Genomic DNA, 17,079 nt, shown 5'->3' with positions numbered 1-17,079 from the left:
TGCAAGATCAGCAATAAGTATCATAAGAAAATGACAGATCAAGTGTTACTTGAGTCTGGCTGTATTAAGGGAATCTGTGGTTTCTTTGAACTGATAATTCTACAGACCCTTAAAGCTCTCATCGGGCACTGTTATCTTGCTTGTTGAATTGATGGAAACTCAGATTTCCTCCTTTAAAATAAAACCACATTCGAGTGTTTGAGGATTTTGTTACTTAAAATTATGTAAGTGAAAAGCACTTTGTAAATTGCAAAGTGCTAAATAAATATTACTTAACTCGAAGTTTTTGAAAAACACAATCATTTGGGGACCTAGAATTCCTGAGTATTTAAGTTCTGAGGGAATGTTTAGTTAAGCTTCCCCAAAGGCCATAAGGAAAGGCTCATAAGGGACAAGAGCCACCGTCTGTGTGGGAGTGACTCCACCCCACACTCCAGCTTCAATGGCTAATGGTGTGTTACCAGGGGGCCTCTCTGTTTCTATGTTCCCCGTTTCCCTTCTTCCCTCATGCACAGACTGATATTCTCTGTAGGCCATGGGCAAGAGAGAACACAGAACTTCCTATTGATGAGATAACCAAGAGGACCCAAGCTGGTCCTGCTCCCTATTTCCTTTGTAAGTGGGGAATCACATCTAGTGGAAGATTCTGACCACAGAGGGCTACGTTTTCATAGAGCAGACAGTGTGATCTTCCTTCCAAGCCTGAGAATTGAGTTGGGGGGAAAGTGAGACAGACCACCTGCAACCAACATTCTACCCACAAGTCACATGGCAGGGCACGGACCAGTAATGACAGTGCTCTGTGGGGTTTTCCCTGCCCACTCCAAAGATCAATGCAGAACATTCAGACAAAGTGATAGGAATGTGGCCCAAGGTCTACCATTAACCCAACAGTTGCCACAGAACAGTGAAAATTTAAGAAAATTGAACTTCTGTCATTGGGATAAAGCCCTGACATAGGAGAAACTATTATGATATGAGTAGTATATATGGTGATTCATATAAAAGATATATACACATGTACGTATATATAATAGAGATGTGCTTCTACATAGATATTGTTCATATACAAGGAACAGCATCCTAATATAAAAGCCAAAGAGGAAACTTTCTCTACTAAACTTTGTGCAAGAGTACATAAATGCAGTTTCTCTATAACAACAGACACACAGTGTATTAAAAGCAAGACACTCCTTCAGTTTTACCCTTGTTGTTGACTATCAATACAGCCCTACATGGAAGCATTTAAGAGAGAAAGAAAGGTTAGGGAATTTACCTTTTCTTATCTTTTTCAGGTCAAGAAAATATACATCTGTAGCTTACATAAAATAGATACTAGAATATTTGCTGAAATTGTTGCTGAATTCCTCAGTTAAACATCTAATACCTATTTTGCAAGTTGAAGATAGATATATGTGAAATTCTTTGTGATACAATTAAGGAGATGATGATAACAATGATGATGATGATGCATGAAACTTTTAAGAATAATTAGCACAAAGGGAGAGTTTCTCACAATGTATGAGCTAAAGAATCACCCGAGCCTGGATTTCCAGTTAAGATGGTGGTTTAGGTAACTCTATGCTCCCCTCCTCCCACAACCACATCAGAATTACAACTAAATTATAGAACAACTACCCTTGAGCACCACCTAAAGTCTAGCTGAACAGAACTTCTATAACTAAGGAGATAAAAAAGAAGCTACATGGAGACTGGTAGGAAAGGTGGAGACTTGAAATGGGCTGGTCTCCAACCTGTGTGTGGTGGTTAAGAATCAGGAGAAATATCTTGAGTGTGGAGGACCTTCTGAGGACTGAGGGGGTCACAGCCCCACACCAGGCTCCTAGCCTGGAGCACCAGTGCCAGGAAGAGGAGTCCCCACAACAGCTGTTTGTAAAAATCAGCAGCAACTCAGTCCAGGTGAGATGGAAGGCCACTGGAGACTCAGGCATTCCTCTTAAAGAGCCGGAGCACAGACTCACTTGCCCACAAATACTCACCCTAAGCTACAGAGAAGGGGCAGCAGCTTGAACAGCTACAGTGACATATGGGGAGGAACTGAATTGTTTGGCTTTGAGGGTGGGGGAGGGGGGAGCTGGAAGGGCAGCTCTCTCTGACACAGAAGTGCTGGCAGGTAACATTATTCCTTTGTTGAGCCCTCCTCTGACAAAGCCAGCACGCACAGATGGTGCCATATCTGAGTCTCCATTAGCCTGGCTAACACCACTCTAGCCCCACCCTGGTGATTTTCTGGTGACCCCACCCCACCCATCTCAAACACCTGGCTTGAACCTCTTTCAGCAGCTGTTCTTCACAAGCTGCCTACCTCAGCTCACACTGCAGACTTTCCTAAAATCTCTCAAAGATCCACAAATCCAAACAAGCAGTGACTGGCCTCTGAATGACCTGTACCTCTTGCTAAGTGGCCTCCAACACTAATGGCAGGCAGCCTTGGTTTGCAGCATAGGCTCTCCCAGACACCTCCACGTCCAGTATAGGCAGCTACCAGGTGTAGATCCTACCAGGTAGCCTCGGGCTGAGCCCAGGCAGCAGCTGACCTGGGCCTGCACTAAAGCCACTCCCAAGAGGCCCCAGAACCAACATACCCGATGGCTGGCTTCAGACCACACCAAAGCACCACCCAATTAGCTCCACAAATGAAACATACAAAGGCACCAGTGCCCCACTAAAGCAAATCCCATTCTGTTGGGTCGGCCCCAGGAACAATAATAGCTCATCCACCATAGCCTGAGGGTTAATCCCACTCACTGACATGCCAATAGCAATCAAGGCTCAACCCACACAAGAGACACCCCTAGAGCACTTAGCTCAAGTGACCAAGGAATCTGCACCAGACCCTACAGGACACCTACTATATAAGACCACCCTGCCAAAACTGGGAGATGTAGCAGATCTACCTATTACATAGAAACAAACACAGGGAGACAGCCAAACTGAAGGAATAAAGAAACATGTCCTAAATAAAAAAGCAGGACAAAACTCCAGGAAAAGAATTAAACAAAATTGAGGCAAACAGTGTACCAGATGCACAGTTCAAAACACTGGTTATAAGGATACTCAATGAACTTAGGGGCAAAATAGATGAAATCAGTAAGAACTTATACAAAGAGATAGAAACCATAGAAAGAACTTGTCAGAAATGAAGAATACAATAACTGAAATTAAGAATACATTAGATAACATCAACAATAGATTAGATGAAGTGGAGAATCAAATTAGCAATTTGGAAGATAGGTAGCAGAAAACATCCAATCAGAATATCAAAAAGGAATAGGAATTTTAAAATGAGGATACTTTTAGACCTCTGAGACAACATCAAGCTTAACAACAGTCACATCATAGGGGTACCAAAAGGAGAAAAGAGAGAGCAAGAAATTGAAACTCTATTTGAAGAAATAATGACTGAAAACTTCCCTAGCCTAGCAAAGGAAATAGACAAGTTCAGGAATTGCAGAGAGTTCCAAACAAAATGAACCCAAAGAGGTCCACACCAAGACATCATAATTAAAATGCCAAAAGCTAAAGACAGAGAGAATCTTAAAAGTGGCAAGAAAAAAGCAATTAGTCACATACAAGGGAACACCCATAGACTATCATCAGATTTCTCAACAGAAACTTAGTTGGCCAGAAGGGACTGGCACAAAATATTTAAAGTGATAAAAAACAAAGACCTACAACCAAGACTACTCTACCCAGCGAGGCTATCATTTAGAATCAAAGGAGAAATAAAAAACTTCCCAGATAAGAAAATGTTAGATTGAAAGACACACACAGACTAAAAGTAAAGGAAGAGAAAAAGTTATTTCATGCAAATAAAAATGAGAAAAAAGCTGTTGTACCAATACTTATATCAGAAAAAATAGACTTTAAAGCAAAGGCTATAGCAAGTGATAAAGAAGGACATTTCATATACAATAGCCAAGATACAGAAGCAACCTAAATGTCCATTGAGAGATGATTGGATAAAGAAGATGTGGTGTATATATATATATATATATATATATATATATATATATATACACACACATACATACAATGGACTATTACTCGGCCATAAAAAGAATAAAATCTCACCATTTGCGACAACATGGATGGACCTAGAGGGTATTATGCTAAGTGAAATAAGTCAGACAGAGAAAGACAAATACCATATGATTACCCTTATATGTGGAATCTAAAAAACAGCATAAACAAACAGTCAAAATAGAAACAAACTCATAAATACAGAGAACAAACTGATAGTTGCCAGATAGGAGAAGGGTGAGGGGACTGGGTGAAAAAGGTGAAGGAATTAATTGTGAAGGAATTAATTAATTAAAGGTGAAGCACATATTGGCAGTTACAAATTAGTCACTGGGGTGTAAAGTACAGCATGGGGAATATAGTCAATAATTTATAATAACGATGTATGGTGCTAGGTGAATACTAGACTTATTGGGAGATTACTTCATTAATTATATAAATGTCTAACCACCATGCTGTATACATGAAACTAATATAATATTGAATGTCAACTGTAATGTAAAAAATATATAAAGATTTTTAAATGAATCACCAAGGAGAATATTTTAAATTCAGGTTGCCTGACAGCTCCTAGCAATTCTCAATTACTAAGTCTGGCGGGGCCCAGGAAGCTACAGTTTTAACAAGTAACCCATGAGGTTAGATCAGAATGGTTGGGTCATCGAACTTTGAGCCACTGCTCCCTGGGGGCCTCAAATAGGCCACTTTGAATGAGTGGAGAGGGGTCTAGAAATTGCCCTTTTTGCAGAAAAAAACATCCAAACTGGATCAATCTTAATTTCAAAATACCCACTATTAGCCTTATCTCCTTTAATTCAAGTGTTTCATTCTGTTCTCTTCACCTTTGAGGTTACCAAGGGTCACCAACACCCCAGGAACATTCTGGACAATTCAGCCTGCATTGAGGTACAAAGCCTGGCCTGGTTCTAACCAGATGCTTTTAAGAGACATCTATCTGGTGGCAGGAGGGCAGGGAAGAGAGGACTATGGAGGCTACGGGAGCTGAAATGCAGGGTCCAAAAAAGCCTAGTACAAAATAAAAGGGCTAAGCTGTTGGGGAGAAAAGAGCAACTGATAGAACCAAAGAGGGCAATAAAGGAGGCTTTGAAAGAGGGGGGGAAAGTGGAGGGGGCCCACCCACTGAGAACCAGAACCCCTTCTTGAATCACACAGGTGCCTTGTCGTGGAGTTATCATACTTGTTACTTTTACCTGGTTTCATTTACTTTGTATAATTTTATAATGTTGGTCCCGGAAGGGATTTTGCAGTCTTCCCTTCAACCCTCTAATTTTGTGGATAAAGAAACACATGAAAGATACAAAACAGGCGAGGGAGTTCATTTAGGTAAAATAAAGCAATCAATGGGGGGTGGGGATGGGGGTGTTCACATTACAAAGAACAAAACAAGAGAGCACTCCTATGTTAGATTAGCTCATTGTTAACCTGGAGGAAGAAGAGGAGGGGGAGGGGGAGGGGAAGGACAGAGAGTGCAGCTGAGAGGGAACAAGGCTGGATGGAAGCTACCTAAGTGCTAATTATTATACTGATAGCTATTAGCTGTATGATCTTGTGGGACTTATCCTTTAGCTTTCTGCCTGTACAATGGAAAGAATAGCTTCCTGATGTGCTGTTGTGAGAAGCAAGTGAATTACTTAATATAAAGCCTTTATCATGCTGTCTGCTACTTTTTTACTTTAATTTTATGTTCCTTCCCCAAGGACCTGCTGAAATTTCATTGTTAGTCTATAGGAATGCAGTGGATTTTTGTACATTGATTTTTGTATCATGCAACTTTACTGTATTTGTTCATTGTTTCTAATAGTTTTTTGGTGGAGTCTTTAGGGTTTTCTACATATAGAATCATGTCATTTGTAAAAAGTGACACATTTACTTCTTCCCAATTTGGATGCCTTTGGTTTCTTACTCTTGCCTGGTTGCTCTGGCCAGGACTTCCAGAACTATGCTGAATGACAGTGGTGAGGGCAGATGGACATCCTTGTCTTGTTTCTGGTTTTAGAAGAAAAGCTTTCAGTTTTTCACCACTGAGTATGATATTAGCTGTGGGTTTGTCATCTATGGCCTTTATTATGTTGAGGTATTTTCCTTCTATACCCATTTTTTTGAGTGTTTTAATCATAAAATGGATGTTATATCTTATCAAATGCTTTTTCTGCATCTCCTGATAAGATCATATGATTCTTATCCTTTGTTTTGTTAAGGTGATGTATTACATTGATCAATTTGCATAGATTGAGTGATCCTCGTGCCCCTGGAATGAGGCCCACTTGACCATGATGTATTTTTCTTTTAATGTGTTATTGTATTTGATCTCATCTGTATTCATGAGAGATATTGGTCTGTAGTGCTCCTTTTTTGGGTTATCCTTGCCAGGTTCCTATATAATAACAATGAAATTTCAGAAAAGGACAAGTCCTATTTGCAATTACAACAAAAAGAATAAAATACCTAGGAATAAACTTGACAACAGATGTGAAAGACCTATATACTGAAAACTACAAAGCATAGTTAAAGGAGATCGAAAAAGACACAATGAAATGAAAAGATACTCCATGTTTATGGATTGGAAGAATCAACACAGTCAAAATGTTCATCTTACCCAAAGCAATATACAGATTTAATGCAGTCACCATCAAAATCCCAGTGGCTTTTTTTTCTTTAGAGAAAACACATGAAAAATAGAAGGGGAAACATAAGCAAGTTAAAAGACTGATCCAGGAAAAGTTCCTTAAACACAGACAAGAGAAAACAATTAACTCACCAACAAAATAATTTAAGATTTCTGAAAATTACAGGATATATAGTTCCAGTGGGAAAAGGCTCACCAAGTATCAAACGATGAAACTAGACCCACACCAAGGCACATCATAGAGATATTTCAGAACATGGGGGACAAAAAGAAGATTCTATAAGTTTCCAGAGAGGTGAGAAAAAAGACAGATCGCATACACAGTAACAGGAGTCAAATGGCTCTGACCTTTTCAACAGCAACACAGGAAGTTGGAAGAAAATTGAGCAATGAATTCAAAATTCTGAAGGGAAATGATTTCTAACTAATATTAATTATCTAGTCAACATTTCCCCTAAGTGGGAGAGTAAAGATCTTTCAGTGAAAAACTTTACCCATCCTCCACATACACACACCTTTCTCATAGACACTAAAGGATATGTATAACCAAAACAGTGAAGTAAGTCAAGAAAAAGGAAGACAAGATTTATCGGATAAAAGAGAGTCAACATAGGAGAAATGCAAAAGGAATTCTCACACCCAGGACAATGCAGCAAGCATGGGGGCCACCCATCCAGACGTACCCAGGCCCAAATGCTCCAGAAGAGACTTACGAAAATAAAATTGATATAATCCCCGATACAAATAAATGTATCAAAAAGATATTTAAACATCTGGACATATGTACATAGAAATAATTGTGTACACTGAAAACTAGGCAAAAAATAAGACAGTTCTTAACTGAAGGAAAACTACAAGTAATCATTGTTTACTATATGACTCAACACTGAATAGCCCACAGAGTCATAATAATGTTAACCTTCAACATGGAGTCAATCAAAACTGCAATAAATCTCAGGAGCATGAACAAACAGCTGACAAGTGTTTACGAGTGGGTTTGGTAATAGTGGAGGAGACAAGACAGCTAATCCTCGTCTTCAAGATAGGAAGTCAATAGATAATATCTAAAACTGAAAAAAAAAAACACTCAAAAAGCAAGAAATAACATTACAAGCTTGTTTCTTAGAGATATGGAGGAAATAACCGAAGAAGTAGCTTTAAAAGTTCAAAGTAGATGCTTTGGCAAAGGGATTATGGAGGAAAGGGCTTGGGAACTGATATTTGCAAACTTAGTAGAATTAACTGATTCTTAAAATTATGTATAATTTAACTTTAATAAAAATAACAAAATAATCTTATAGAAATCATGAATTGTGCAGAACAGTACAAAAAGCAATGGTTTTTGATTGGAACCAGAGACCCAAATCATGGGCCCTAGGCACTTTCGACTTTGAGGGCAACTACCACTACAATATCAATATTTAAAATGATTTCTGATACAATTTTAGTTTTCACCTGCATCTTTTTGGAAACAATGTGTCGTTTGCCTCAACCCATTGAAATGGTAATGATTAAACTAATCACAATATATGACATACTCTAAATGAAGAATTATAAAGATTGTAACTCAAAAGCCAATGTAAGGTTCACTTTACAACAATGGAGAAGGAATTGGAGATATAAAGGCCTTTTAATGTTGTATTCAGTTGAGAATAAGCCTATGGGAAATTGACAATACATTCAACAACTTTAATCCTGGTTTACATTAAGTTGCTGGGCTCAAGCATTTCAACATGATATTGTTGCTATGAAATAAATTTAGAAAAATCAAGAGAAAATGTTGTGTAAAACAGTTTTGTACTAACAGTGTTGGAATCAGAGCAAATAAAGGTTTATTGTTTATAAATGTTTTGAGTAATAATACTTGGCACTTCTTCAACTCTATACATTTCTCTAACTACTTTCTCCTTTTTACTTAGATGTCTTTCTATCCTTCTCAGCATATCTAAAACTGAGCTTCCCTTTAGTATTATCTCCCTCTCTTGAATTACCCAACCCATTCAATTGGTACCACAATCCTGGTCACGCTAGCTTGAACCTAGGATTCTTGCCTCTCCGCCCCATTCTCAATATCTAATTGGTTAGTAAGCTCTGTTGATTCTTCCTTTGCAATATTTCATATATCTCTGTTACCCATTCCCAGCCCTGTCTCCCCTCCTCTGTACTTGAGCTTTTGAATGGCTTCACTCATCCAGCTCTTCCTGTTTCCATTTATCCTACACTTTGCCATCACATCAGCTTAACATGGTAAGTGTGCTGTTCAAGAGTCTTCAGCAGCTCCCAGTTTCCTTCAGATAAAATCAGCCATTTCAGTCCAATAGCAGACTACACTTCTGCTACTCTCAGACTTTTCTAACCACTTTTGTTGGTCTTTTATAGCCCACCTCCATGCTTTGGCCACTCTGTTCTTTCTTTCAGAGTGTCCTCTTGTGACTTCTCCCCTTTTATTAATGTGACTCAAGTCCACCTTCCCATTTCTTGAGTAGTTGTTTCATAATTATTGTGTCCTTTGGATTCTTAACACAGATTGTCAGTACTATTCATTTTAAAATGTGTTCTATTCTGCCTTTTCTGGTTAGTATTAGCCTCCTATTCATGTATCTTGTCACCTGAACAAGTATAAGCTCCTTGGGGCCCAGAGGCTGTCTGATCTTAACATGGTGTCGGTTGCATAGTATGTTTCCAATAGTTGATTGATGAGGGGAAAATATTTTTGGCTGACCTTTTCCATTTCCACATAGATACAGGACATTATAAAAAAAAAAAAAAAATATATATATATATATATATATATAGTAATATGAATATACTTAATACCACTGAACTGTACACTTAAAAATCATTAAGATGTAAATTTTATGTTACATATACTTTACAATTAAAATTATATATTTCAAAGTCCATGTTTTTTATATTTATAAATTTTAATGTACTATCTACTTGATTTATTAAATAGGAATGAGTTGAAAGAAAACACTGGATTCAAGTCCTAACTATCAGAGACCAACTATGTGATGACTGTGGGCAAGTTGCTTAACTTTTGGAGACTTCATGGCGTGGACTGTAAAACGAGTGGGTGGATTCACCACATGATCTCCGAAGGCTCAGTCTGTGAGTCTGTAACTTTACATCTCTCTGGAGAGCACACATCATCTCCAGAATTATGGGAGAAGGCTTTCTGGCTCCCTTCCCAGATTCACAAACCAAACCCTGCTAAATGAGTGTAACCTATTCCACTCCCAGCCCTGCGGATTCTAAAAACAGTTTGGGAAACTGATAGCAGCTGTAAATTTGGAAGTCTGTGCCCCACCCCAGCCGTGCCCCTTTTTTGGGTATGCTGGCTGGGCTTATACTCCACCAGAATCCTGCCCTGGTAGCATCCACCCTGCCCAGCCCCACTGAGAAGGAATAAATCTCTCCTTTTGATGGCCCCTGACCAGGCCTCCAGCTCCAGCTCTTCCTGCCTGGTGGGGGCGGGGTGGGAAAAGGGGTCTTTTCTTCCCTCAACAACAACGTATCCCAGAGTGCTTGGGGAAACAGATTTCCTTAATTTAACAAAATTTTTGAACAGACTTCTAACTTCAAATTTTAAGTGGTGGGATTTTGTCTGCTTTGCAGTTGTAAAATCCATTAAATATATGTATCTATGTTTAATTTTCCTGCTTTTGGGGAAAGAGTACTGTTCTGATGATGGCTGTCCTTTGAAATTTATTATGAAAGCTGAGTTGTTGGGTTGGTTTGTTTGTTTTGTTGTTGTTGTTTCAAAGTCATAGTAAGTTTTGTTGGATTTTGCAAAAATCTCTAGTTCATCTTTTGGCTCAGGTTAGTTATAATAACTATAAATCTGTCAACCCAAAAGGCAATATTATTAATAGTCTTTAAGAGTGTTAGCATGTTGAAAAATTCCAAAGGTTCAATTTATCTATGCAAAGCTTGGGCAGAAGAGGAGAGAAGGGGATTATCATCTTAATTGTAGATCATTCCCTCACTCCAGCTTACCAAGAGTCCTGAACAAAGGGGAAAGCCAAATACTTTAGGGCTGAGATCACCAGACTGTCAACCAATCTTTGTTTTTTAAAAAAAAGAGAGGAGAGAGAGAGAATTTCTTGCTCTCATTGCCTTAATAAGTATTTAATTATTTAGTGACCATGGAATTTAAGGTTATTTATATAAAAATTAAATAAAAAATTGAAACTAAGCGGGTGAGGAAAGCTGGACCAAATTAAAATAATAGGTTGGAAAGGTAAGAGGTCAGGAAAGAGATTAAAGCACAAAGATACATGACTAAATTTTTGCTTATTTCTTGGTGTTGAGCCATAATTATTGTGAATAACAACCCTTGTTTAATAATCACAAAATACTACTTGTTACCAGGCCATTTCTAGTAGAACCTTCTCCAAGAGCTATTCCATGAAGTGGCTCAACCCAACTGTGCCTGAGCCCTACATATTTTCCTTATCTTCCTTCAGCTAATGGTGCGGTTTGTCAATATTAACTCGAGCGGTAGCTGCATCAACAGAGCCAAGATTCCTGGGGTTAACTTCTTTAAATTCTAGAAGTCTTGATGTTCATTTTTCTGTCCTTGTGATTGATTAACTGTCTGGAGCTGGCTGGATGAATAGTGAGGTTTCTCTGTGGCACCTCCCTGAACTTGACCTCCAGCCTTTCCAGTGGTTACCTGGAGCAGCCAAGTGTTCGGATTTTGCCAAACAGAGATGCAGTGGTGATATTCCTTTTTCCGGTTATGCTGGAAAAGAGGCTTTTCTGTCAGTACTTTTGTTTCTAATACCAGTTGTGTGGTTTTGTGATTACACTGCAGTTTCTTCAGAAAATTTCACTACTACTTTATATCTTTTCCAAGAATTTCATAACCAACACACTTTTTAAATATTAAAAGTAATACTTTTTTTTTTTTTTTTAATCTAGAAACTCTTCCTAAAAAGGAAACTCAATTCCAGAGTGTTTCCCAAAAACTAAGCTTTTCTATCTTTAACAAAGATATTCAGCCTGGCATGAGGTGGGAAAGGTCACAGAAGAATTCTTTCAGGGGAGAGAGTATAAATGTTTCTACACCCCTTTGATGAATTGGAGACAGAAAACTAAGGGCTGGGTGACAGCTCATACACTAAAGAATTCGGGAGCTAGAAAAGAATGTTGCCCTCAGGCTTATAATTTCAGAGCTATATTTCTCCCCTCAAAGTTGGCCTTGGGTAATAGATGTCATAAACAGAGGGTGGAAAGAAGAGAGAGACAGAAAAGAGACCATGGCTCCTAGACTCCTTTTTGGACATTTTGTCCCACTGTAAGATCATGTATCTTAATTTTTTTTTCGATGTGTGATTGACATACAAAAAAATCTGTACATATTTCATGTATATATCTTAGTGAGTTTGAAGATACGTATATACACCCATGAGACTATAACCATAAGGATGCCACGACCATAACCATCACCTCTGAAAATTTCCTCCCTCTTTTTTTTTTATAAGAACATTTAACGTAAGCTGTACCCAATTAACAAAGTTTTAAGTATACACTACAGTATTGTTAACTGTACGCATTGTATGCTGTGCAGTGGATCTCAAGAACTCATTCATCTTCCATAACTGAAACTATGCACCCTCTGACCTGTATCATCCCGATTCCCCCTCCCCATGTAACCGACTTACTTTTTGGTCAGCAAAAAAGATCATCAGAAAGATGAAAGGGTTGAAATCTCCCCTTCTGAGGCTCAGAGTAAATATTTCTTGTAACCTCAGCACTCTTAGGTAAAAATATTCATTTAGATTTATTTCATGAAAAACCTTTAAATAATGAATATTCCTGTCTAAATAGAATAAGCACTATATTAGAGAACACATTCCCAGCTCTGCCACTCACCAGTTCTGACTCAGGAAAATGTTTAACCTCTCAGTTTTCTCACCTATAAAATGGTGATAATAACACCTACCTCATAAAGGTGTTAAGAAGGATTCAATGAATACAACTCCTAAATGCATTTAGCATAGTTCTGAAAACAATGTATGCAATAAATCATCATTATTCTTTAGATTTTATTCAACAGTGTCTGATACATAGTCCAAAATTTTTTTTGAATGCTTTACTGTGGTTTTATTACAAGGCTGAGCAAAAGCCTTATAGAAACCTTATTTCTTTCTCAAACATTACAAGTAGGTGTAATATATATTTTGCAGATAAAAAAATAGAAACTTAGGACTATGGACAGAATGTTTGTGTCCCTCTAAAATTCATATATTGAAGCCTTAATCCCCAACGTGATTTGAAGGTAGGACTTTTGGAAAGTAATTAGGTTTGAGGTGGAGCCCTGTAGTGGGATTAGTTTCCTTATAAAAAGAGAGACCAGATATATTTCTCTCTCTCTCTCTCTCTCTCTCTCTCTCTCTCTCTCTCTCTCTCCCTGTCAAATGAGAATACAACAAGAAGATAGCCCTCTGTAAACTAAGAAGGGGCCTTCCACCAGGTACCAAATTGGTTGGCATCTTGATCTTGACCATCCCAGTCTCCAGATCTGTGAGAAGTAAATGTCTGTTGTTTGCAACACCAACTCTGTGGTATTTTGTCACAGCAGACTGATGTGACTAAGACACTTAAAAAGGCTAAGTAAGGTCACCCAAGGATCACACAGCTAGAGAGTAGTTGCACCAGAATTTGAATACATGTTTGACATCAAAGCCTGGGCTTTTTCCATAAAACCATGCTGCCACCCTGTGTAAGAGACAAGCTACTTGGGTTCATCCAGGTAGAAAGTTCGCCTGAGCCAGCCTGAATCCATGCAGTACACTTTGTTATCTGTGTTACCATGTATAAGTTCCTTGACTTCTCTGTGCCTTGGTTTCTTTATCTATAAAATGGGGATAATAGTAATACTCTATCTCATAGTTGCTGAGAGAAATATATGAAGACATATGAAGCGTTTAGGACAGTGACTGGCATGTAGTAAATTTTGATATTCTTTTTCTTATTATTATTATTAATACTATTTATAGCCCTGGGGTCAACCCAGATTAGTCTTTGGGAGATGGGAGAAAAAGAGCAACAAATACTGAGTTTTCAGCACGGATTGTGAGATTTTATATAGTACAATACTAGTGTATTACTCATAGAGTATGAACTTTGTGGTTTCCTGAAATCATCCCTAAGAATTTTAAAGCAGAACTTAACTGGTCACCCACAGAATCACCAGCAGAGCTTTGAGAAAATAGTTGTCAATCCCCACTTCCATCTCTAAACTGGCTCCTACTCACCCCACCCCTATCGTCCTCAAGCCATACCACGAATCAGAACCTGCGGGGGTGGGCCAGAGGGACCTACTTCTAACTAGTAACCCTCATGATGTACATGTGCAGTCTTCTCGTCTAGCCCATCAAAAAAAAAAAAGAAAAAGAAGACCCAAGAGGTTATAGGATTTTCCCAAGGTTTGGGGCTCTTTCTGCTACAAGATGCTAACATTTACACAGGTGTGCTGCCTGATTGGTTATTCCAGGTCTTTTGCCAGGACAATGTTCCGACCTTGTCAGCCAAAAGAATCATGCACACAATAGGAGCTAGTCCCACACATGCACCTCTCTACACCCGGGGTGCTAGAAAGCTGGGGATGGGAGGAAGACTCGAGTGACAGGTACCAAAGTTCCTCTGCCGTCTTCCATGAGCCGGGGTGACACGCATGGAGAAAAAGTAACTCACTTCCGCGGCTTGGTTCTGGGTCTGACATAGACGCTAAGGACTCTCCATGCAAACCTGTCATTCATCTTCTGTTTGCCTTGGCCCTGCTTGAAAGATAATCCTGGGTTAGCCTTTGGAAGCATCTTATCTCTCTCTCATGTTCTTCACCAGGTGTGACCCTCTTTTCTCTCTCTTTCAGCTGCTGTTGACTCTGGGGTTGAGGTTGAACCCACTGATCCTTTGGAAGATGCCTAAGTTGTTCATTTACTTTCTCTGACAAGGTTAACTGTGCTTGTGGACCCACCAAATGGTTTTCATACCAAAAATGTTTCTGTACTGTTGGCTTGTAAACATAGCCCTACAGTCAACAGAGTCTTTTGTCTGAGAGCTCCCAGGTATTTCAAGAAATCTAAGACAAAAGAAAAAAAAAAAATCTCTTCAAGGCTCTCATGGAATCAATTTGTATATATAGTTCAATAATTGCCTTAACTATTATTTAAAATCACGTGAATGCAATCTTTTTTTTTTGAGGGTAGTTTCTAAGTATCTCCCAGGCAGGGATACTTATAAAATGTGGGGAATAGCTTAGTCACCAAGAGAAAACTAAGAGAATTGTTATAAATACCTACTCTTAGGCAGTCAGCAGCGAAGCTGGAAGTATGCCTCTTGCTAAAAGGATGTTTCTACTTTCCTAAAATGGAAGAAAAAAAATTAGTCAGAGAAACTTGTTTTTACTTCTCGATACAGATATTCCCTATGTGGAATCTTTCCTTTGGGTTGCCAGGAACAGAGTCAGAGGGAATACATTTTATAACGTGGTGGCTTTTCCTCCTGAAGCCCAGGAAGAAGTGTTCCCCTGGCACACATCGGGTACCTCCTTCATTGTTACACTCATCAAACTTATAATAGCTTGTTCAATACCTGTCTTCCCATTAGACCGTAAATTCCAATAGATTGACTATGTTTTTCTTATTTGCTGCTGTGTCTCTGGTTTAGGGCCCTGGCATGTAGTTTCACATTCAATAAATCTCTTTTGAATAAAATACTAAATAAATTATGTTGAAGCCATAGTCTTCAACAGGGATGACTGGAGCCAGTAAGATTTAAATCGCAGGTGAAGCCACTAAGGTGAGTTGGAGTTGCTGAGTGTGTTGTGTACAAGGCAGCGAAGTACATGATAGAATTAATTAAATGAAAGAGGAAGAAATTCTAGTTTTGAAGGCAAAAACAGGAAATAATCTTGTGATTACATTGAACCTGGTGTGATTACATTTGTAATCATTAGGAATCAAAGAGAAAAATGCCAGATTGCACCAAAGTCTGGCTATCATCTAACATCGTTCATCCATTATATAGCACATATTAGTGTTCTAGGTTCAGTTTGTTTTAACAAAGATTATTTAAAAGTACTAGTGTAAATGTAGTCACATCCATGGTTTCAACTGTATAGTAACAACACAATTAGCTTCTTAAAAGCTCTTGAAGAATTAATCTCCAAAGTTAAATATATGAAGTATCTGCAATAATGTCATAAATGCTATCTGCTTGAAAAATTAAGAGAGTCATGTTATTCCGTAGATAAAACCTCTTTTGATGGGATGGATAGCTATCTGGTAGAATGATGAGGAAAGAGTCTAACTGAAAAATGCTTGAGAGCATGTATCTGTTGAACTTTAGTCCCTTGATAGTGCCGCCTCTTCTGAAGAAAACTAAAAGTAATGGACTCAGAATTATAATAGAAGATCAGGATCCAAACTGGAGAGCTATGAACATGTAAGAGACAAACTTACTCATATTGACTTAAAAAAATTTTTTTGAATAGACTACACTTAGAAAAAAATCATTTGGAATAATTGATTCTGAAAATTTAAACATTTGACTTATTTTCAGAAAATCTGCAGTTTGGCAGCTTTATTGGGATATAACGACATATAATAAATTAGACATGTGCAAAATATACAATTGGACGAGTTTTGACATATGTTTTGTCTGTGAAACTATCAGCATAGTCAAGAAAATCCATTGGCCTCAAAAGTTTCTTCATGGCCCCTCATAATCCCTCACTCTTGTTCTCTCCCCCAGACATACTAATCTGTCCTCTTTTTTTTAAAATTATGGTAACAAAAACAAAAAACAAACAAAAACCACATAAAATTTACAATGCTAAGGCTATAAGGTAGAGAGGAGATTAATGAAATTGAAAATACAAAAACAACAGAAAAATCAAGAAAGTTAAAACCTGGTGTTTTTTTTAAAGATCAACAAAATTGAGAAACCAGTAGACTAAGTAAGAAAAAAAGAGAAAAAGGTCAAATAACTAAAATAAGAAATGAAAGAGGAGGTATTTTAACTATAAACTCCTAGAATAAAACATAGGAGAAAAGCTTCATGCATTCAATTTGCGATGATTTCTTGTATATGACTTATGACACCAAAAAACACAGGCAACAAAGGCACAGATAGACAAATGGAACTACATCTAACTTAAGGACTTTTGTTTATCAAAAGACATAGTTAACAGGGTGAAAATCTATGGAATGCAAGAAAATATTTTCAAATTGTATATTAAATAAGGGTTGATAGCCAGAATATATAAAGAACTCCTAAAATTCAACAACTGGACAAAGGAATTGAGGAAACATTTCTCCAAAGATGATACACAAATGACCAACAAGCATATGAAAAAATGCTCAACATCACTAATC

This window comes from Miniopterus schreibersii (assembly GCF_964146895.1).
Source record: "Miniopterus schreibersii genome assembly, chromosome: 6".
NCBI lineage: Eukaryota > Metazoa > Chordata > Mammalia > Chiroptera > Miniopteridae > Miniopterus > Miniopterus schreibersii.
This window is presented reverse-complemented; position numbering follows the sequence as displayed.